Source organism: Urocitellus parryii, chromosome 4 (genome assembly GCF_045843805.1).
Source record: "Urocitellus parryii isolate mUroPar1 chromosome 4, mUroPar1.hap1, whole genome shotgun sequence".
Classification (NCBI taxonomy): domain Eukaryota; kingdom Metazoa; phylum Chordata; class Mammalia; order Rodentia; family Sciuridae; genus Urocitellus; species Urocitellus parryii.
This window is the reverse complement of record NC_135534.1, coordinates 6,363,192-6,386,124: the sequence shown is the minus strand read 5'-3', so window position 1 is coordinate 6,386,124 and position 22,933 is coordinate 6,363,192. Positions and strand designations below refer to the sequence as shown.

Genomic DNA, 22,933 nt, shown 5'->3' with positions numbered 1-22,933 from the left:
AGAAATAAAAGGGTTTTACTTTTGCTTTTTAACCATCCAGGCAGCCTCTTTGCCCCATGACCTCAGGGGGCGTTCTGGTAGAGAGGGAGATCTCTGCAGACAGAGAAGCATAGGGCTGGCTATTCTGGGATGCAGTGCCCTCCTTCATATGTATTTATTTAAAAATAGCAACGGAGCTGGGTCATGATCAGTGACAGAGCACTTGCTGTGCATGCGTGAAGCCCTGGGCTCCATCCCCAGTGCCATGGGAGGGGAAAAAATCCACTCCTGTCTGCATTTCCGCTTTGGCTCTGTGCTCTACCATGATGTTACATTGTTTATGATAAAACCTGGACCTGCCCAGACATGTACTTGAGAAAGGGAAAGACATTTCAATAACCTCTTCAGACAACCGTGGCCACTGCTCTTCAATGCTCCCCCAAACTCAACAAATAGCAAGGAATTCATGGCACTGTGGAACCTGGAAGCCTCAAACCTTTCCTGCTACGTGACATTAAAACCCAATGGCCTTTCTCGAGCTGTAAATGGGCCTTGTTCCCAGCATGATTTCGTAACCTGTGTACTGGTCCTCTGGAGCACAAGGGCTCCCTGACCCAGCTGATCTTGAAGATGCTAGCGCGTTAGGTAACACTGTAGCAAAATATCACCTGGGCTATGGCCACCCATGTCATCAGAAGAGCCTGAAGTACCAGAAAGCTGTCCAGCTCAGGACAATAGATCACGTTTCCCAAATTCTAAGCTGTGCCCAGAAGCTCTGCTTTTGCCTTTGGCTACAGTATCATTAGCTGTTTTCTTTGAAACAACAGGCTCAGAAGACTCATTTTCAAGAAAAATCTGGTCAGATACCCAAGGCTGAGTAACAGCAGATTCTTGTCAGTTGCTCTTTCAAGTAGAAACTGTGGTCCCTGAAAACCTAGCCAGTTCAGTGCGCAATTCACATGACCCACAGGTGCTTCTCCCGGTCCAGTACCTGGCTAAACCGGACACTCACTTCCTGTCATCACACAGAGGCTCAAGCAAGAACTAAGCAGGTGAATTAACACAATAAATTAGTTTTACTGCTTCGTTAAGGCCACTGTTAAGCGAAATGGAGAAGGGCTCCAGGCCACCAGGCAGTCGGTGCCACTGCCCTGATCCCGGTAAAGGTATCAACAGGTCTGCCACCACAGCCTTTGTGCCATGCTGGGAATGCCAGCACAGCGGAAAGGAAGGGAGCAGTCAGCACTGTCGGGAAAGTCTGACTCACAGACCACCTCCCCACCCCCCGAACTGGCCTGAGGGCCAGCAGGGCCCTGGGGCATCCGCGTTAAGACCTGGCTAGCCTGGGGTCTACAGAGCGGACCCTGTGAGCTGGGGGTGTGCTGGGTGGTGTGACCGGGTGCTCGCAGGTGGCCCACCCACCTCTGAGTGGGGCAGGGCTGATGGCCTCAAAGGGCCGGGTAGTTTCCAAGCCTAACAGTGCTCTCTGTCCACACCACCTCCCATTCCGCTGACCTCGGCACCCAGCGGACTCCCAGCAGACTCCCAGCTCTGGGGTAGGCTTTCTGCTCCCACACTGCAGAAGGCCGGAGACTGTGAGCAGCCTAAAGGCAGGGAGAGGGTGGCGGAGCCCAGCATCTCCTGCTCTGGCCCACCTGCCCCCAGCCTCAGTCCACCCACTGGGCCCACCACATGCCCTGCCTGCAGATTCAGATTTGGCCCGCATTGCTGCCACCCAGCCCCCGAGTTCAGCGTTAAGCAAGGGTCTCCCCAACCTCCCTCACAGTTAAGCCTCTCGGTCAGGAAGACCCTTCTCCCTGTGCCGCAGTTAGGAGCCCCACCGAGAAGCCACCAGCACTAGGCCCCTGGTTGGCTCAGAGTCCTGTCCTCCCAGAATATCCAATAAACAATCCGAGGTCTGGTGGGAACGGATTTCTCATAGACTGCTACAATTGCAGCCACAGTGAAGCTGCTTGGCCGGAGGCAGAACCAGAGAGGAGAACAAAGTGCTATTCAGGCCCCAGGGACAGACAATAGGCCCTTATCCTCCTTTCTGGTCCAGGCGCAAAGCTGCCAGCAATGGAGGGCTCCACGGGTAGCCCCCAGGCAGGGCTGCCCCTAAGTCTGTGGGGCCCCAGGCAAACTTTTTGAGGGGATCCATTTATACAAAAAACTTGAGTCACTCAAAATTAGCTCCCCAGCACGATTCTGGCAGCCCATCTCACGGGGTCCCACTTAAACAACAGTGTCGCTGGAAACCGGCCGGCACTTGGGGCCCCAGGTAACTCCACGGACATCTGTCATCCCTACATAGGATACAGGGATGAGAGCACCCAAAGACCCACTGGAGGGGGACTTTTGCTCCCAAAGTACAGCCTGGGGAGGGGCTACTTGCGCCTGGGCCTAAAGGTGTCCCTGGCCCTGCGAACACAGCCACCGTCATGGGTTTGAAGGGTTAGAGGACTGCCCTCAAGAATGGAAGCTAGGAACTCAAGGCGTACACCTTGGGGTTTTCAAGCCACCTGGGTAACCCAAAATCTCAGGGAACCCCCAAAATCTTCCAAGTCACCAGGCCTTTCCGGCTCTTCCCCGTGGCCTCTGCCTGCTGCGCTCCCACTGGATCTCAGGGAGGCTGGAGTTTCACACCTGATTCCAGCCAATGTCTCGAAGAGAAGCCGGAGGAAGGCACACAGGCTCGACCAGGAGGATGGAAGCGGACAGGCCTGCAGGAAGCACTCAGCAAACAGGAGGCAAAAGCAAGCGGCCGGCAGCAAAAGCTTTTAACTCAACTTTAAACAGGCCCTGCCCCCAGGGGACATTCTGCCATTAGCTCCAATGACACTACCAAGGCTGGCTAAAGGAGGTGCCATGTGGGGTGCCGGGTGGCACCACTGGGACGGGGCTCAGCAGGTAAAGAATGCCAGCAACAAACCCCATCTGGAGGGCAGAAGGCTGCCTTGGGCTCCTCCCACCCCACTCCACCCATGGAGGGTGAGCTTGCAAGTCTCTGAAATGTGCCTAAGGTTGCTGTGTCCTGCCAAGATCCACACCCAGCCGCTGCCACTGCGCCACGCAGATAACTGCACTGGGGGGAGGCTCCTCAGTCTCCTGCTGGGCCAAGGCCCTCTCATGACCAGCCACCTCCTCCCCAGGGCTGATCACAGCCGTAGCTGACCAGGACCTGGCCGCCACTGTCTCCTCTGATGACAGAGATCGCTGGGCCGTCACTTCCTTGCTGTGTCGCTAGCAGGTAGCAGGGGGCCTGGAACTGGCCTAGAGCAAAGGCCTGAAGCTGAGGGCCAGCTGCAACCATTCGGTACACAGTGACCACACCGAGACCAAGGGCTCTGACCGTGGAGGGCTGCACCAATGCCCACTCTCAGGGGAAACAACAGGGAGAGGGGCCATGGGCCTCAGCAGGCCTGGCAGGGACAGGTCCTCGGAGGCAGCAGGCCAGGCTTGAAGGCTCCCACTGCAAACCTAAAGTCTTGTGCTAAGGAATAGAGCAGGTAACGGGAGAGAAGTTCTAGCCCCAACAAGCACACAATGGCAGGGACAGCCTGGTTCCAGGCCTCTGGGCGTCCAGTTTGGTGTCTCCCTTCCTCTTTCTCAACCCTTCCAGGTGCAGGCCGTGCTCACATCTTTCAGCATTTCGAGCTAAGTGCTCCTGGCACCGTTCTCTCCCTCAATGCTCTCCATACCCTACACCCCCTTGGCTTTGACCTTCCTCTTCCTCGGCCCCCAAAATAAGCACACCAACTGCATTTCTCTGAGCCACTGATTTTGCTGGAACTCACCCTACCACTGGCGAGGCTTGGCAAGAGCAAATGACCTTTGTGCAGAGACGGATCTCCTCCCTGCTCTTCTGTCAATTCCAACTGGGTAAATAGTTATGGGACCAATAAAGCCTAAAAGGGGAAAAATATGGCATCACGGCCAACGCACAGGCAAAATACCTGGATCCCCTCCCTGGTCCTTTGTGACCTCTGGCAAATCAGCTTAACACAAGACCCCATCCTCCCTCAGCGTGTACCCAGAGGTCCCCCACAGACTGGTATACATCTCCAGAGACGATCCTTACCTTTTCCTACGTGGGACAAAGGAGTTCAAGGGTGTAGAGTTGATAGGCCAAGAAAAGAGGTCAAGCCTGCAATTCCAGGACTAAGCTCCAAGAGAAACTGGAAGCAGGCCCAGGCGGACTGACCCTGTTCCCGAAGCCCATGTGTCAGTGGCTTGTACGTCGCCCTCAGGTTTGTCTGGGGCCTTGCCAAGCTAGATTTCAGCTTCAGAACGTCAAACACATAAATCAACACATGGCTACTGGCCTGCAGGACACGAGCGTTATGACAAGAGGGAACAGCCTAGAAACTGTTGGCACTCTGTACACTAAGGGAGAGCTTTGATTGGCCTGCTCTCGGGTGACCTGGAGCAAGAGACAAAACTCTGCCCAGCCTCGGCCTTCCAGGACAGCAGCACTCACAGCCCAGGCGGTGCTGAGCAGAGGGTCCTCCCAGGGCTGCCTGGGATGGTCCTGGAAGGGGACAAACTGCAGGTGGTCAGTTCTCCACTAGGTAAGCATGCCTTAGGCCTAAGAGGGCGACCAGGGCTCTGAAATGGCACCCAGTCAGAGGCACGTCCGTGGCAAATGACAGATCTCGGTCTCAGATGACAGAAGCTTGACAACGTAGTTTGCACAGTCCCAGCACAAAGTGCCCGCTGACCGAACACCAGAAGGAACCACGCAGTGAGGCTGGCTCCGGCTGAAGTAATCAAATCAGCAGCAACAGAAGACTGTGAGTAAGGGACGTGGGTGACCCAGAACGTCCCACGCCTCTTGCTGGATACAGAGGAAGGGGACGGGAGGAGGAGGGGGAGGAGGAGGGAGAGGAGGAGGGAGAGTGGCCATGTGTTCTCAGACTCCACGCCCCAACAATCCAAAGCCCAGCTGGCCTGGGGAGCCTGCAGGGGGGCCGGGGCTCCGCCCCTCCTCGGAACCAGGAGAGTTCCCGCAGCGCGGGCAACGGAAGTGTCCATCTTCTTTTTTCTCCCACTAGCCCCTGCCTAACAGCTGGAGAGGAAGGAGGCCCCAAGCACAGACTCAATTTTGGAAGGAAGCCCAGATCTCACAATAGGGGACTGGGACAAGCACAGGGGGCAGGAGAATTTTCAGCCTGAGCCTAAACCCAGATACAGGGGCTGCCGGCGGAAGGCCCGCCTCCTGGGGACCTATGTGGAGCTTCCCAAAGGAGGCAAAGGACCCACCCTGACCACGGCTCCCATCGACCCCAAGACCTCGCATCCTCCCCTGGGCAGCCTCACCCCTTCGCCTCCCTCCTTCCATGGGGTCAGAGCCCTGACCTCCTCCTGGATCCAATTTTAATTTGTTCAATGCATAGAAACACAGGTGAGTGCAGTGCACATGTGGCCAAGGACAAGAAGCCTCCCTGACCCCAGTCGGCTGCCAGGACTGGCCCTGTGCTCACACTCGTCTCCTCTGCACTGAGGAAGGCAGCCCGCTCCCACTCAAGCAGCGAGAGTTTGCAAACAACCCTCAAAACCCAGCTGCCTCCGAAAACAACCTTCTCCTTAGGTTTCTGCAAACCCTCGAGCAGGATTATCTTGATCTTCGCTAGAGCCTTAAGCAGCAGCTTCCAGAGAGGGAATAACAGCAAAGGGAGGACAGAGGCCAAGGATCATTTGTAAAATAGATGAGAACCAAGATGCCTGAGCAAAGAACCTGCTCCCGGACCCCAGGCATCACATCAGACGCTACTGCGGTGGGAAAAAATGAAAGGGAGCTGCAGGATTTGCAAAGGACACAAGCTCAGAAACGACAGCAAGAAAACCTGGCACCACTCAGAGAACAGAGAACTCCAGCAGGCGAGCTGGGAGGTGTTCTTCTGGGGCAGTGGCGGGAAGGCACAGGACCTGGGTGCGGGCACAGGGGCGGAGTCTGGGCGACCTTGGGCAAGTAGCTCCCTGCTTGAAGTCTCAGTTTCCTCGAGGTGACACCTTTTACTTTCAGGATGATTATAACAAAACAGAGATGACATGTAAAGAGACCCCAGGGGACCAGAACAAACTTAGCGGCTGTCAGTATTTCTCGCTGTCATAATTATTTTTCTGTTGTATTCTTTTACATACATTTAGTTCTAAATGTGGAAAAACCGACCAGCGGGTAGAAACCCACCCAAGAACCCTGATCTCATTCTCCCCACACTCTGGGACTATTCCAGAATTTCAGAGTGACAAGGGTGGACAGAGAAAGCTATGGGGAGGTGGTGGGACCGTAAGGAGTTGGGGCTAGTGGAGGGAAGTCAGGACAAGGGGGCATGCCCTTGAAGGCGACACAGGGATCGCCCTCCTCCACTCCCAGCTGCCCAGCTACCACAAGGTGAGCAGCTCCACTGTCGTGTGCTCCTGCCATGATGTTCCGTGCCACCACAGGGCCAAAAGCAGTGCAGTGCACCACCCCTGGAGAGAGACCCCAAGATCATCAGCCAAAACAAGCCAGTTATCTCATTCTGTCACAGTGATGGCAAGCCAACACAGCCGCCCTACTCGTTCACAGGGGCTCCTGCCTCAGCCCTTCACTTGTGAAACGGGGAAAACAAGGCCATCGACTTCCTAAACGCAATTCCCTGTTCTGTGAGTGAGCTCGGATCCCTCTGCATGAAGCCCACCCAGCATCTCCTACTTCAGAACAGACTTTCTGAAGAAGTCGAGGGCTTCTGAGCAGTCTCAATCTCAATCAGAGGAGAAGTGGGAAAGAGGCTTTGGAACCTGAAATCTAAACCAACAGAATCATGACGAGAATGGAGACAAAGCTGCAGACAGACGTACTTCCGTTCCACAGATGACCGCCCATGACGACGGAGCCACCCAGGGTCCGCAGGGCAGGAAGAGCAGTGAGCCCGGCCTCACAGAAGCGCAAGCCCAACTTCAGCATGAAGCAAGCGCCTGGTCTTCCCCAGCTCCGTCCTTTCAGACACGGGCCCGAGTGGCTCATCACCCAGGAAGAGGCCCAGCCCTCCAGGAACTTCGCCATCGCCCAGGAGGCCGTCATGAAGAAAACGTCATACCTGGCTTTAACCCTGACTCCAAGGAACTGTCTCGGCCCAGTTTGCTGTTAGCTACCAAGGGGCTTTCTGATAAGGACACAGAGGGTCTGGGACCATCTTTATTCCTGGAAAAACCACTCCAGAGAGGAAAGGGAGGCAGGAGTAACATCATCTTCATTTGAAGAGAGTGGCCCACCTTTGCCCCCACGTCCCACCTGGAGGTGCACTGGGCAGGGAAAGGGGGCCAGGCGGAGGCAGCAGCCCAGAGGCCACCAGGGAGCTGTGGTGCACAATCAGGTGGAGGAAGAGTCCCCGGAGTCGACACCTTCCTTTCTGCAAAAGAGCTACGTAATAAGCGAGAGTTTTAAATGGGTTGCGGAAAAGCACAGAGCTCCGCGATGTCAGAAAATCTTGAGACAAAAATTTGGGGAAAAAAAAAAGTTAGGAATTAAAGTGGACTTGGCAGAACAAATAACAAGCACTCTATTCCTCCTCTTTATTTGCAAACAGGATAGACACAATCTTTGAACAGAAGGACAATGGCATCCTGGGCTCCTATCTTGGAGAAAGCATCTAGGAAGCCATTTGGCAGAAATGATGAAAGTTAAGCAAACTCAAGGCACAGAGAAGATAAATGATGCAGCAGATAAATAGGAAGCAGGTTTCTCCCTTTGCAGACCTAGAATTACCGGGAGACCTCTGAAAAATAAAGACCCCCATCTAGCAGCCTAGTATCTGAATCTTTTCCCAGTTAGCAGATACTGCCTTTGTGATCATGAAAGATAAGCAAGCTATTTTCTATCTAGAAAAACTGTACCACAGCTTACAAATGTAAAATGGACAGCTCTTACTAAAAAGCAGATAATTTAAGGAATATTATCTTTTGAAACAATCTGGAACAATACGTAATTATAGTTAACCTGCAATTTGTCCACATTAATAAAATGGGAACAGCAAGCATAGATAATTCAATAAATACATTTAAAGAGAACTTCTGAAATGCCTGGCATAGCGTAGGAAGCAGAATTTCTTTAAAACTGTGTTAAACTTAGAAAGCAAGGTTGCTGTGGCCTGGATCTTGAACATTCCCCAAAGGCTCATGTGCTGACGACTCGGTTGTCACCCTTAGGCCTTGCTGGGGGTGAAGGAACCTTTGGGGTATGTCCTGGGAGGGGATATTGAGTCTTCAGCCCCAGCCCTCCATATCTATCTATCTCTATCTCTCTCTCTCTCTCTCTCTCTCTCTCTCTCTCCTCCCTGCCAGGATGTCCTGTGCTGCCTCAGGCCCCAAGCAACCATTAACTGAAACCTCTGACACAAGAGCCAAAATACACCTTTCCTCCTTCAATCTGACTTTGTCAGGAATTTGTCACAGCAACAGAAATCTGACACAAAGGCTTCCCATTATGATGATACAAAATCCTGGAATTCCATTAATGTGAACAAATTACAGGTTAACTATAATTATGTATTGTTTCAGATTGTTTCAAAAGATAATATTCCTTAAATTATCTGCTTTTTGGTGAGAGCCGTCCATTTTACATTTGTAAGGGTGCTAGTCAGCTTTCCATCACCGTGACAAAATACCTGAGAAAAGCAACTTAAAGGACGAAAGGTTTCTTTTGGCTCACAGTTTCAGATGTTTCATTCCATGGTTCTTTGTCTCTATTACCACAGGCTATGGTGAGGCAGTAAGGAGAGCAGAGCTGCTCACGTCATGGCCAGGAGCAGCGGGCGGGAAGGTGTCCAGGCATGAAGCACACCCTTCCAAGGCATGCCTCCGATGACCCCAACTCCTAGCTCCCACCAGTAGCGCCACCAGCTGGGGACCAAGAGGACTTCAACACAAGAGGCTCTGGGTACATTCCAGGCTCAAACAGTAACATAACCAAGCACTCAAACAACCTCAGTCAGTCAGTATGACCAGGGGCAGGGGACAATGAAAGCCGTTTGGCACATGAGTCTGAAAATGCCCATATTCTAGTTCCAAAATGCACAGGTCCACGGACAAGGAGCAGGAAGGCACAGCAAGCCGAGGTCAATCCTGGTTACTTTTATTAAATGTTTTCTTTTTCTTTTTTTTTTAGCCATTGTAACCATTTTAACACAGACAGTTCAGTGAGTGTTGGTCTATTTGTGACTTTGTGCAACCATCACCACTGATTCCAGGACATTTTCACCATCCACAACAAACCTCACCACGTCAGTGGCCCCTAGTGGTCTACTGCGACCACTGATCTGCTCTCCACCTCTCTGGATCCGCCGATTCTGGACAGTTCGCAGGACCTCATACAGCACGTGTCTTCTGTGCCCAGCTTCTCTCAGCACGCTTTCATGGTTCATCTATGTCTGTCACCTGTCAAGGCTTCATTCCTTTTTATGGCTGAATAATATTCTATTTGTTTGTTTTTGTTTTTTTATACTAGGTTTGAACCTGGGGTACTTTACCACTGAGCTTCATCCCTTTTTATCTTTTATTTTGAGACAGGGTCTCACTAAGTTGCTTAGGGCCTTGCTAAATTACAGAGGCTGGCCTCAAACTTGCAATCCTCCTGCCTCAGCCTCGGAAGATGCTGGGATTACAGGCCTGCACACCAGCCTGGCCCATTCATCTGTTGATGAACATTGTGCTATTTCCATTTTGGGGGTATTATGAATAATGTTGCCATGAACATTTATAAATATATTACACTTTATTCCTTTAGGGAAGTTTTGGGAATTAAACCCTGGCCTTGTGCATGATGCTTGACCATCCAGATTAATTTACCCAGTTTGGTTTGAAGACTCAAATCCAACAGATTGACTCTACAGCGTAACTCCCAATCATGCTGCTGTCATTTAGATCTAGATGACCCCCAAAGGCCTATGTATTAGGACTGGTCCCCAGCACCAAGGAACAATGAGAGGTGGTGGAACTTTTAGAGAGTGGGGCCTGGTAAAAGGCTTTAGGTCCCCGGGGGCATGCCCCCGCCCAAGGGCATTGTGCAACCCCAGCCCTTTTTCCTCCTGTCTCTCTTGCCCCAGGCCAGAAGGTGAGTAGACTTCCTCCACCTGCCTTGCCACAGGCCAAAAGCATCCGGGCCAACCAGTAGTGAATGGAAAGCTCTAAAACTGTGAGCAAAATAAACCTTTTCTCTGTATAAGTTGATTTGCCTCAGGTATTTGTTTCTGTAAGGGAAAGCGACCTAACACACACACTTTGTCCTTCTGTGGCCTGGAAGGTGCACAGCAGCCAGCAATGCTGAATGGCAGGGTCATGGTTAAAAATCCACACACATGAAGCACCAGCTGCACGGACAGAAAACGACCTGACCATTTGTACTCTCTGGGTCCCTGAGGCTGATATCCAGGAAGCTCACAGGCTGCCCGCCCGGGTGGCCCTTCAGTTAGCAGCAGTACTGATGTGAGGCCGGGGCTGGAGCTGGCAAAGTCAGGGAGGACACCTGCTCACCCCCAGACGGCTTTCAGTGAAGACTCCGTGTTCCCGCAAAAAGCACAAGGATAGAGGGTGGCAGGAAGGAGGAGACCAGACCCAGGAAAGCAAGAAAGAAGGACGAAGAGAAGGAAGAGGCGCGTGTTCCTGAAGACAAAAGGGAAACAGCCAAAACATCAGGAAAGCAAACCTGAGGGAGCACAGCTGCCCCTCCATCTCCCCACAGGAGCGAGAGGACGCCTCTGGAAAGGGTCAGTCGGCGGCCTCTGCTGTGCTGCTCCTACAGCCTAAGGCCCACCAGCTTCAGAAGGTGACCTGCGGCCAATGTGGCCACCCCCCAAGAGCAACAGAAAGTGAGGCACGTAGCAGAGGGCCAGGCTGACGGCGCTCCCCGGAGCCTCAGTGAGGCCCCTAAAAACCACACACTGAGACCTGGGCAGGTGCAGGAAGGACCTCTGTCTAGACCCAGGGCTGCAGGGCGTCCAGTTCAGCTTCAGGATCCCAACAGTCAGTTAGCAATAAAGGTCCTTTTTTATTATTATTATTAAGGAAAAAATAAATAATATAAAAACGAATCTGTCTAAAACGGCCCAGTGTTACACGACAAGCACAGCGCGGGGCTGACATGAAAGGCACAGAAGAGAACAAAGACCCCCTCAGAGCAGAGGGCGGAGCCTCTGGAGACCCAGGAAGGCCTGGGGTGCCCCTGGACAGAGTGAAAATGGGGAGAGGAGCCCCCGCAGACCGAGGGGCCCTGAGCACCCGAGGAAGCCTGCCCGAGGCCAAGCGCCCCAGCAGACGGGACAGGCCAGAAAGGGACGGCTGCAGCTGCTGAGCTAGAAGGCAACTCTCAGGAACAAGCGATAAAAATTAAAGATCTGGGCTGGGGACGAGCTCCGCGGTTGGGCGCTTGCATGGCGCCTGGGCGGCTCAGGGTTCCATCCTGGCACTGCAAAACATAAATAAAAAGTTTCCTCAAATCCATATGGAGAAAGTAGAGGGTAGAGAAAAGGATTACAGGAAAAAGAAACAGCTTTTTGGAAGAAACCTTTTTAAAGCAATCGTGAACAAGGTGGAGCTCTACAAGACGTGCCCGCTAAAGGGAAGAATTCTCGCCTGCTGGGGAACACCTGAGCGGTCACCTGGCCTCCCTCCTCAGGGGAGCCTGAGGAAGCAACGGCCTGCCACTCCTGGAACTGAGCTTGTGGCCAAGGGGAGCTCAGGCATGTCGGGGGCTGCACCTGTGCCATGGGCGGGTCCTCTGAACTGTGGCCACTGTGCCGGAAAGAGACCTCACACACAAGACCTGAGGCAGTAAAAAGCAGGACAAAAAGACAATCTGGAAGTAGGTTAAGGAAAAAAAAAAAAGGGCAGCCTTCGCAGCATCCTCACAGAGGGAGTAAAGCACAAACACTTTTCAAAACCAAGAATCAGGCCAGCCTGAGATGAGCACTACCAAGATGGAGGTGGCACGGCAGAGAACATTAGGTTTCACAGTCTACCCAGGAGTGAAAAAACGTGAGCATCATTATGGAATTTCAAAAATCAAAAGGCTAAAACAGCAAAGTATTTGGAAAAAGCACTAGTAGGAATCTGCAACCAGGGCCGAAGAGGAGCAGGACCTGAAAACACTCGGAGACACGGGCTCAGCGTCTCCGCCGGGCTCAGCGTCTCCGCCGTTCCTGCTACCGAAGCACCCCTCCCCGAGGGCGAAAGCCAGGGAGCATCTGGCCCCCAGGCAAACCCACATGCTCGACTTAGAGTTGACCTCAGCTCTTCAAAACCAGGGACAAGACCCAGGGACTCTGAAGTGGTCTTCTGGGACAAACCAGTGTCACCTGAGTTTGAAAGAGTAACCAGACCTCCAGGCCCCACGTTACAGCAGTTCAGTTGGCAGGAGTGGGGGAGGGGGCAAAAGTGCATCCATCACTGCAGTGGGCCAGGCACCCTGCCCAGCAGTGAAACCGAAGACCCCCGAGAATGGGAACCAAACCTAGAGACACCTCAGAGCACTATGTGGAAGGGAAGCGAGTTCTCCAGCTGGGCAAAATCACGTGACCACCACCATCCCTCCCATGAAAATATCTAAAAATACTGGATAAACCATGTGTATGTGTAAATAAATAAACAATGTGTACACACACACACACACACACACACACACACACACACGAGTTGGCAAAATTTAAGGAACACTCAGGCCAAAATCTAAGAGGAAGCAGAAACCCAATATTACAGCTTGGAGCTGGGACGTCCCCCAGAGGCTCGTGTGCCCTCGCAGCAGTGTTCGAAGGCAGGGCTGCTGGGAAGTGACTGGGTGACAAGGGCTTTGACAGGTGGATGAATCCACTGAAGGGTTTATGGTGCAATAGACAATTGGAAGCTGGCGGGGACCTTGGAGGCCCTGCTCCCTGGTCCCCACCACAACCTCTGCTTCCCAGCTGCTTCGAGGCGAGCAGCTTTGCCCCGTGATGTGCGGCCCCACCATAGGCCCAGAAGCCAGGGATCCGGCCCAACATGGACTGAAGCTCTGAAACAGTGAGACAAAAGAAATCTCTGTTTTTCTCCGGTATTTTATCAGTGTTGAAAAGCTAACCAACACCCCTAGAGAGGTAAGGAAGCACTTAATTTTTTATTTTGAGGGAATTTACAGAACCAGGCAAGACTGAATCAGCTTTCAAAGCCTTAAAGGGCACAGAGCCCCAGCCCAGAGCCCAAGGTAAAAATCTAAGGAGATCTTACACCCGTGGAATCTGAGACCTCTGGTAAGAGTGAACCAGAAAGAAACCTGATCTATCTCCTCCCATCCCAGAAAACTACCTGCAAGAAAAATCAACTGAGTTGATCTTTGTCACTGAGCAGATGGGTAAACAAAGAAAAAACTCACCCCAAGAAGTCGTGATCACAAGACTGCCCTACTACAGACTTTCAGTCCAAATTCCCACCCCCGAGTGACCCGAAAACACTCAGTGCTTGTATTGCCAGTGCAAGAAGAGTACGGCCACTTGGGGAGAGAGTCTGGCAGAACCTGGAGGAGCCAGAAGTGCCAGCGATTCCACACTCGCTTACACCTTGGAGAAACGCTTGCTCACGTGCGCCAGGAGCCATGGACAAGAAGGTTCCCAGTCATTCCTTCCCAAGAGTCAAGATGAAAGCCCGCAGGCTTCTCAGCAAGAGGAAGGCTAAACACACCGGGCACGCAGGTGTGCTCCACGGCAGTGAAAATGAACGGGGCTACGGTGCCCTTGAGGGCGAGTCTCCACTGGAATGTGAAGTCACAGAAGTCAGCAGAGTGGTCGCATGTCTAGGAAATCCAAAAAGAGCAAAATTAAGGGCTGGGGATGTGGCTCAAGCGGTAGTGCACTCGCCTGACATGCATGGGGCGCTGGGTTCGATCCTCAGCACTACATACAAACAAAGATGTTGTGTCCACCAAAAACTAAAAAATAAATATTAAAAAAAGAGCAAAAATAACTAATAAATTATTTCGAGATGGGTCATAGATGGAAAACCATGAAGCACATCAGAGGAAATCGATTAATCAAGTCAGAATAGCTGTGGAGTGAGTGAGCTTCTACTGGGGAGGGGACATGGGGAACATAAATTTCCCCTTTGTTAGATGGTTCTAATGTATTCATGTTTTCAATGTTTTCTGTGAGAAGTTTTTGCAAAAACAAATAGCAAAAAGGAAAAAAAAAACAAAAACCTGTGGAATGCCACACAGCTGCTAAAAATTGCAGCAGGACTGAACTCACCAAGTTCCAGGTGCAAAGGGCAGGCCAGAGAGGACAGGAAGACAAAGAGGGTGCAGGAAGGAAAGAGGACACCCCTCTATTTCTATTTAAAGGGATCCACTGTCTCCAGAAGGATAAACAAGCTCAAGCTCATTTAACCAGAGGCAGCACCTGGGGAAGGGAGCTGGCCCCCACCACAGGCACCACAGGTGCCTCATCCATTTCCATGTCTGTACCAGACACCAGCAAGTGTTACTGGGCAAAACAAGTAACTTTTTTTAAAAAAGGAAAGTTAAACACTAACCCTTTGGGTTGCCACTTAATAACCCACTACCAGACTCCTAGGTTTAAAGGTAGCACCTCTGAAGCAGCGGCCTGGGTCTCCTGGAGGTCCCTTTGCCGCCCCCAGGCCTGTGTTCAGTGTGCCAGGCACGCTGTCACCTCAGCGACGGCATTGGCAGGCAGCACTCCAGCCCACCAAGCCCGGGGTCCCTCGAAGGCACTGAGGATGGACTTCAACAATGACCAGACTTGGGCTCTGCTGGGCTGGCTGATCTGGAACAAAAATCGGAGTCAGCTGAAATGGTCCTTCAGGGCCATAAATCTGCTAGGAATGGTTAATTGGCCCTGTCCCCAAAAATGCCCTTAGTCTGGTTCCCTGGAGGGGGCAAAGCCTCCTTAAGCTGGAGAAGGGAGACAGGAAAGGAAAAGTGGCTCCTAGCTGAACAAAGGCGGATACAGAACACAGGCCCACCAACCCCGCGCGCACGTGCACACACGCCCCTTACTGGGGATCGAACCCAGGGGGCTTTACCACGGAGCTACACTCCTACACCCCATCCCCACTTTTTCTTTTTTCCAATTTTGAAAGAAGGTCTAGCTAAGTTGCTAAGGCTGGCTTCGAACTTGCTATCCTCCTGCCTCAGACTCCCCAGTTACTGGAATTATACACACCACTGCACCCTGCTGACACAGCTTTTCCTGGAGGGCAAAGCATACCATCCCTGTCTTATGACTTTAGTCTCAAAGTGCTTCCCTTGGCAGCATTTGCCCCACCTGTCTTTTCTGCTGAAGTGACCACACTGGTGTGGTGTTCAAACCCCATTCTGAAGTTCCAGCACAGGAGCCATGAAAATCAAGAAGCATTTGGGAGAAAAATAGAAGTGAGGGTTGTTGGGTTCACGTTTATGCTAGGAGGCGGCCTCCCCCACCACACATGGAAAAACCGCACAAGACCCCTGCCCCTCTCAAGTCCACACCACACGCTTGCTCTTTTGCTCAGTCCATTTGCCAAGGCACGCACAGAGAGAGTTCCATGCAACCAGAAGAAAGGCATTTCCCCAGGATCAGCCCTGCCAGGCGCCTTAGCCCTGCCAGCCCAGCCTCCCTGGGCAGCGGGAGGCTCACACTGACCACGTTGTCTCACCAGAAACAAGGCAAGAACTGGAGGCACTCAGCCCCACAGCCTGTGCATTCTTCCGGGTGGTGTTCTCTCTCTCTCTCTCTCTCTCTCTCTCTCTCTCTCTCTCTCAGGGTAATATTTCTTTTCCCCAAGTCGGTGCTCAGGGCTGATTGCTGACTCGGTTTTCTGACGGAATGTGCTCAGTAGCCCATCTTCTGCCCGTCCCCATTTCCTCTTTTTACTTGCCCCTCCATCTTCCCCCAGACCACAGCCCTGGGGTCAGCTTCCTTCAGCCTCACAGGGTCCCTTTTCCAGCACTGCACTTCAAGATGAAGACGATCAAACAGAGCTTCTCAATTCCTCCTCCACTCCCAATGGCAACTTTCCTCTGTGACATTTGTCTTTGCTTCTCCCTTCTGCTGCAACCACTTGCCACTCCACACCAGTGGGGTTACTCCACAATGCGCTGGTCCCCGCCCTACCTCCTGACTCCCCCCACCCCTGGTCAGCCTGCATGCTGCTGCCGGAAGGTTTCCAAAACCCCATTCGCTGCTGGGTGGTCCCCAGATCCAGCCCTTCAGGGGTTTCTTATCATCTGTAGTCCCTACACAGCTCTGACCAGGTACCCGATCCCCAGCAGCACCCATACCTACCAGGGCCTCCAGAGGGCCAGTCCCTGTGTGCATCAGCAGGCAAAGCAGGGGCAGATCTCCTCCCACTGGGGGCTCCAACACCCTCCCAGGCCAGCAATGCTGGGGCACCACACTTCCCATGCCTGGCTTTTCTCATCACATGACTCTGCCCAGTGCACAAAGCATCTGCCCCTCCTCCTACTGGCCCAGAGGAGACCATTCAAGGGCAGGTGCTTCCAAGAGGTCTCTCCTGAATCATCCTGACGAAGATACAGCCCCTCATCCTACAGGTCTTTGGATTCCTATTTTACCCTCACAAGAGTTCCTCTGTGACTGTCCTCCAGTAGTGCTATGAACAAGACCACCAGCAGGATATGCCCACGAGGTGCCAGCATGACCTTCTGCCACTCCTGTGAGTTATCTCATTTGATCTCCCCAACAGCCCCATAGAGAATATCTCATTGTCCCTCTTTCAAAGATGAAAAAAAAAAAAAAAAAAACAAGGATCAAAGAGACTAAGGAACCTGTCAGAGGTGACAGGCTGGTAATGGCTAAACCTGAATTCCATCCTGTCCACCTGGCTCCAGTGCCCCTGACCTCAACTACCACTATGCCCTTCCCTGCTGATCCAGTGTTTGTGCACTTAGCATCTCACCTGCCCAGACACTGCACTCAATTGACAGTTAGGACTACTGTCGCATATTAACTAGTCGCTACTTGAACAAGCTTGTATTTTGCCCCAGTCACAGGAAAGTGACCAAGGGCAAAAGCTGGTACCAGGTCCTAGTGGTCTTACAGCATCCAGTCGAGAGCTGGGTTCACCACAAGGGCACAGCAGATACTTGAGGAAAGAACAATTTCCTGGAATACTAGACAGAAATGCCCGCTGTCCTCCTTGAAAACCACTCAGCTCAGTGAGAAGACTCAGATTGGATCATGGGGAATTTATTCTGCCAGATATTGTAATTGGCATTTGAGAATATCCGAATGGGGCCAGCCTCAGTGGTGCAATCCTATAATCCCAGCTATTCAGTAGGCTAAGGCAGGAGGATGGCAAGTTCGAGGCCAGCCTCAGCAATTTATCAAGGCCCTGTCTCAAATTAAATTTCAAAAGGGATAGGGATGTAGGGCAAGGCCCTTGGTGCCTCCCCAGCCCTGCAGAAACAAAAAAGAAAAAGATCACAAATGAACGGATGGAAAGACAGCTCAGGTTAGCAGAAATACAAATAGCTATTGTGCAACCAGCTGACCAGGGCAGTGAGAAACCAGGGAGGCCAAAGAAAACCTAAGTCTTCAAGGAAACAGCCTGGGTAACAGCAGGGAGAGCTGCGTGGCTGAGAGGAGACGACTCCCAGGTGACTGCGGAGGCTCCCAGAAGAGGCCAACACCCATCAGTCAATCAAGAAGGAAAGGAGTTTCAGGTTGGCTTTGCAGCCCTGGGAACCAGGACACTCTGTGACACGGTCTAACACCCTGTGGAACAGAAGCGTATTCTAAGAACCCCAGGACAGAAATCAGGATTGCTTCTCTCCAACCTTGGCTCTGACTTGTTAGTAAAACTTACAGAACATTGTTCTGGACTAAGTTTCTGAACTGGGCCCAAACAGACCAGACTAAAATCAAAATGGAATCAATCACATTGAAGTTTCACCAACCTGAAACTCAGCTGCTTATCTGACCCACTGAAAAATCAGAATTAGAGACACAAAAGCCAAATTTCCCAACAGGACACTTTCAACAAGTATGAAAACGAAGCTCCCTTTGCCTCATCTTTAGTAACCTGATGTTAACCAGTTATTTTTCTATTGTTCTGTCTCCTGTCCCCACCTTACAAGGGAAACTGAAATTAACACGCTGCTTTTTTTTTTAATGAATGCTGCATTCTTTTATTTATATATATATATATATAACTTTATTTTATTTATTTATTTATATGTGGTGCTGAGGATGGAACCCAGAGCCTCACACATGCTAGGTGAGCACTCTACTGCTGAGCCACAACCCCAGCCAGCCCCCACACTGCTTTTTGAAAAAAAATTTTATAGTTGTAGATGGACATCATGCTTTTATTCGTCACAGGGCCCGGACCAATCAGTTTGAATGTGTAACCCGCTTACGAATGACCAATCACCCTCGCCCGCCAATGAATGTACCAATCACATCTCAGAGTTGTTGTTCAATTTCCCCGCGCCTCATGATGATTTGTTCTGATGTATGCAAAGCCTCCCGCCCTCCCCAAAAAGTGTACTTAAGGGGCTGGGGATGTGGCTCAAGTGGTAGCGCGCTAGCCTGGCATGCGTGCGGCCCGAGTTCGATCCTCAGCACCACATACCAACAAAGATGTTGTGTCTGCCGAGAACTAAAAAAAAAAATAAATATTAAAAATTCTCTCTCTCCTCTCTCACTCTCTCTTAAAAAAAAAAAAAAAAGTGTACTTAAGCTCTGTTTGAACCTCTGCTCGGGGCTCTGGGCTGCTCTCCCTTCTTGATGAGCATGGAGCCCCAGCGCGCTGGAATGGATCCCCAATAAATCCCCTTTTGCCAATTGCATGGAGCCAGTCTCTTGTGTGGTCTCTCCCTCCGACGCTTCGCCAGACCCCCCTTACAATACGTGCAAGGCAAGCACTCTGAGCTGCTGCTGCAGCCCCGAACAAGCTGCTTTTTGGTGTTTGATTCTATTTTCTTCAGCCCTTTTCTGTCTATAAAACCAACCTCCTGTGCCTCACTCACTGGAACACTTATTCTGTTTATTAAATAAAGTGTTGCCCAGTTTATTAATCAAAAATAAAACCAACTAAGATTTTTAAACTGGGGCTGGGGATGTGGCTCAAGCAGTAGCATGCTCGCCTGGCATGTGTGCGGCCCGGGTTCGATCCTCAGCACCACATACGAAACAAAAATGTTGTGTCCGCCGAAAACTAAAGAATAAATATTAAAAAAAATATATATTTTTAAACTAACTTTTGTAATTTTATGTTTTGAGAGTCTCTTCCTAGTGAAGCAGAGTGAGTTACTGATCTCTCTGAATCTCAGGTCTGTCACAGAGATTAGACACGTGGCTAAGGAAACAAGCCACAGATAGATTTCATTCACTTAACAAAGATTTTGGGATATGGGGGCAGGATAACAGCACTTAATGGTAGAGTGCTTGCCCAGCATGTGTGAGGCCCTGGGTTCAATTTATGTGTATGTATAGATGCCTATACACACAAATAGAGAGACAGACTTCTTACTGTGTTCCATGTTTGGTGGAACACATAAACATCCATTGGGTATTTCTGAGATACCTGGAGGGGAACTTGGTAAAAGGCAGACTTTCTACAGGTCAAGAATAAAAGGAACTTGACTAATTGTTTTTTAGAGATTAAACTGCTGGGCACAGTTGGCTCATTCCTATAATAATACTAGCAACTCAGGAGGCAGGAGGCTGAGACAAGAGGATCACAAGTCTAAGACCAGTCTCTGCAACTTAGTGAGACCCTCAGCAACTTAGCTAGATCCTGTCTCAAAATAAAAATAAAAAAAGAACTTCAGATGTAGCTCAGCAGTAATGTGCCCTGAGTTTAATTCCTAGTATTGCAAAACAAAACAAAACAACAAGAGAGAGAGAGACAGAGAGAGAGAGAGAGAGAGAGAGAGAGATAAACCTGATAAATTATCCCTGAAGATGGAAGAGATCAGGTTCATCCAAGACTCAAGGTTAAATAACTCCAGTTAAAGGTTTGCCTCACCTGACATTTGTGCTCCTCCCCTGCCCTCAGGCCCCCATGCTTTGAGAAGAAATGAGCTATTAAATTTATTGAAGATCCTTGTACACAATGAGTTGCTTATCTCTTAATGTTTCAAGGTTTTCTGTCTTTCCAGTCTAACAGTGATGGATCTAACTATGGATCTCTTTGAATTTATCCCAGATGGAGTTCATTGAGCTTCTTGGATGTACCAATTCTTGTTTTGCATCAAGTTTGAGAAGTTTCTGGCTATTATTTCTTTTTTTTTTTTTAATATTTATTTTTTTTAGTTTTCGGCGGACACAACATCTTTGTTTGTATGTGGTGCTGAGGATCGAACCCGGGCCGCATGCATGCCTGGCGAGCGCGCTACCACTTGAGCCACATCCCCAGCCCTGGCTATTATTTCTTCAAGTATTCTTTCTAGCCCTTTCTCTCATCTCCTTCTAGAATTCCCATCATGCAGGTGCTGATTCACTTGATGGTACTCCACAGGTCTCTGAGACTCTGTTCATTTTCCTTCATTCTTTTTTCTTTCTGATCCTCTGATTGAATCATCTCAATTTGCCTATCCTCGACTTTGTTGATTCATTTTTCTGCTACTTAGCACCTCTATTGAATTTTTTACTTTAGTTATTACACTTTTCAGCTCCAGGATATCTGCTTCATCCTTTGCCACATCTATTACTTATTGATGATCACTATTTGGTCAGGCTTTGTGGTCACATTTTCTTTTAGTTCTGTAGAAATATCTGAAATAGATGATGTAAGTCTCTGCCTATAAAGTCCAACATCTGGGCTTCCTCAGGGACAGTTTTATGGCTTACTTCTTTTCCTACATATGAATCATACTTTTCTTGTTTCTTGTTTCTTTGTGTGCTTCATAATTTTCGGCTTAAAACATGAGTAATTTTTTCAGCCACTTTTCCTGTGAAATGTGTCTTGGATTGTTGTCAGCCTTTGGTTAATTTCCAGAGCTCTGAAAAATCTGGTTTTGATGATGTTGCCAGTTTTCCCATTATTATGAAGGAGCAGCAAAACCTTGGATAAGGGGAACGACTGTACAGGTGAAAAGCTATATGATATTGGATTTGATAATGATTTCACAGACACGACACCAAAGGCAAAGAGGCAACCAGAGCAAAGACAGACAAATCAGATTCCACCCCAGCACTGAAGACCAGCGGGCGGGCAGCTCCATTAAGTGGGTAAAAAGGCAATCCACAGAATAGGAAAAAACTTCACAAATCATCCACTGGACGAGAGATCACCATGCAGAATATATGGATGACTGCTAAAACTCAGACAACACAATACCCGATTCCAAATGGGCAAAAGATCTGAATGAATATTTTTCCATATTAATGGCCAATAAACACATTAAAAGATGCTTAAAATCACTGTGAGAAACATGCTCACCTGCCCAAACTCAAAGAATGGACATGAGAGACAAAGACCAGGTACATAGAAAATGAGGATTTTAATGATGGTCTTGCAAGAATCCGGTGCCTGAGGGAGCAAGCAGCATCCTGTCCCTGGTTTCTACTGGATGAGTACTATGGGAGCTTTGCTGTCTCCTGTTGGGAATTTGAAGGAAAGCATCTTCAGTTGTCCTCACTCCCTTTGTTCTCTTGTGGCAGAAGGCCTTCTTGGGGTGAGAGCATCTTGGCATATTCACAGTTTACCTGTGGGTCAGGAGGCCCCTCCCCCACTTCCTGTGTGTCAAGGGCAGCTCAGGTGCACAGACCGGATCTGCCACATCCACAGGTTATAGTGCTATTGTGAGTTAACTGCTTGTAACTTTCTACTCTGCTCTATTTCCCCTCTAGTTGCTATGCTTTCATCCCCAGTAATTTTACATTTAAGGCTAAATGCGGTATTCTGAAAATGGACCACCGGACTTGCCATTCTCCCAATCACTAATCATTAAGGAAAATCAAAAGTATACTGACAACACCTCACTCCCATGGGGATGGCTGCTGTCAAAAAAAAAAAAAGCAGACAATAACCAATGTCGGGGCTGGGGATGTGGCTCAAGTGGTAGCGCGCTCGCCTGGCATGCGTGCGGCCTGGGTTCGATCCTCAGCACCACATACCAACAAAGATGTTGTGTCCACCGAGAACTAAAAAATAAATATTAAAAAAAAAATTCTCTCTCTTTCTCTCTCTCTCTCCTCTCTCTCACTCTCTCTTTAAAAAAAAAAAAAAATAACCAATGTCGGTGAGCATGAGGAGAAACGGGCCCTTGTGCACCACTGGTGGGAATGCCATGATAAAGCTACTATGGAAAACAGCATGGGGGTTCCTCAAAAATATTAAAAATAAAATTATCACATGATAGCAATTCCACCTCCGGGTATCTAGACCCAAAGGAAAGGAAAACAGGATTCAAAGAGATATTTGAGCAATCATGTTCATAGTGGCATTATTTGTAATCACTAAATGTGGAAGGACCCCCAAGTGTCCATCAATAGATGAGCAGACATGTCCAATTCATACAATTGGAATATTACTTAGCCTTTAAAAGGAAGGAGATGCTGATACAGGCTTCAACATGAATGGACTCTGAGCACATTATTCTAAGTGAAATAAGCCAATCACAAAAAGAGAAATACTTTTTACAGTTTAGATATGAGGTATTTCCCCAAAGCTCATGTTAATTCAGGAACTCACAGGTGAAATGATCACGAGAGCGATAACCTAATCCGTCCACCCTAGTTTGAACGGATTGACTGGGTGGTCACTGTGGGCTGGAGGAGGTAAGTCACTGAGGGTGTGCCCTGGAAGGGTGCATCTTCCCTGCACACCCCCACTCTCTGCTTCTTGGTTACCAGGAGGGGAGCAGCTTCCCTCTGCCATGCCCTTCCCCCATGAGGTGCTGCCTCACCTTGGCGCAGAGCGATGGAGTCAGTCATCTAGGGACGAACAGAGACTTCTGAAACCCTGAGCCCCAAATGAGCTTTTC

General features: G+C 50.0%; 1 protein-coding gene across 7 annotated transcripts in view; it reads right to left on the bottom strand.

Moving 5' to 3' along the window:
- Pc (pyruvate carboxylase) overlaps positions 1–22,933 on the bottom strand; it is a 113,798-nt gene that overhangs the window by 79,714 nt on the left and 11,151 nt on the right. Inside the window, exon 3 of one of the 7 annotated variants that reach the window (XM_026396697.2) lies at positions 14,568–14,762. The exons of 4 other annotated variants lie outside the window; for them this stretch is intronic. The gene's annotated coding sequence lies outside the window, so the exon portion shown is untranslated. Of the gene's footprint in view, positions 1–3,776; positions 3,788–4,060; positions 4,315–14,567; positions 14,763–22,933 lie in introns of those variants that run through there. 2 more of the 7 variants (XM_026396703.2, XM_077797939.1) reach the window with 2 other exon arrangements.